Genomic DNA, 669 nt, shown 5'->3' with positions numbered 1-669 from the left:
GACTGCACCTCTGTGTTTTGTCCAAACCAGACTTTTTATTTGGTCGGGACTAACATGCCTTATTTCGCAGCCTCCTTGTTGTCCCCGGTACCCTGCAGGTGTTTATAGGTTGTGGGTCTGACTGGCTTGTTTTCACTACCGCCGCGGTCTTGTGTCGCCTTTCTCAACATCCAGACAAACCCAAACCCGTGCACCCCACCCCCACCCCACGCCCTTCCCAGCACACCAGATCCTTCGGGTCTTTCCCCCAAGTGATTGAGTTTGGCAAAGCGGATCAGGCTTAGTTATTTCTGAAGCCCAGGGTTCGGGGTTCTGATCTGGCCCTTGGCTGCATAATTCCTTCCCTTCATTAAGTGCGTCTCTCTGAGAAGCAGAATGCGCTGTGCAGACGGCGGTCTCTAATCTCTGTGGCATCTGTTTTTTTGCATGGGATCCCAGCAAGGCTTCGTGCGGGCTGTGGTGAGCTGGCCTTCCAGGGTCTCTGAGGGGGTCCGTGTGGGGGAGGCCTTGTGACCCTATTTTATAGTGTGGGAAGCCTGCACACAGGGCTGTGTGTGGGTGACTTTTCCCAGACTCAGCGGTGACCCTTCCAGGGGCAGGGCTGGCTCAGTAGTTTGGGTCCAGTCCCTCCCTCTTCTGGTGGTCCTCACTCACAACTGATCAGGGCCA

Source organism: Pteropus vampyrus, unplaced genomic scaffold (genome assembly GCF_000151845.1).
Source record: "Pteropus vampyrus isolate Shadow unplaced genomic scaffold, Pvam_2.0 Scaffold204, whole genome shotgun sequence".
Classification (NCBI taxonomy): Eukaryota; Metazoa; Chordata; class Mammalia; order Chiroptera; family Pteropodidae; genus Pteropus; species Pteropus vampyrus.
The sequence above is the reverse complement of the archived record's forward strand: the minus strand, read 5'-3'. Positions refer to the sequence as shown.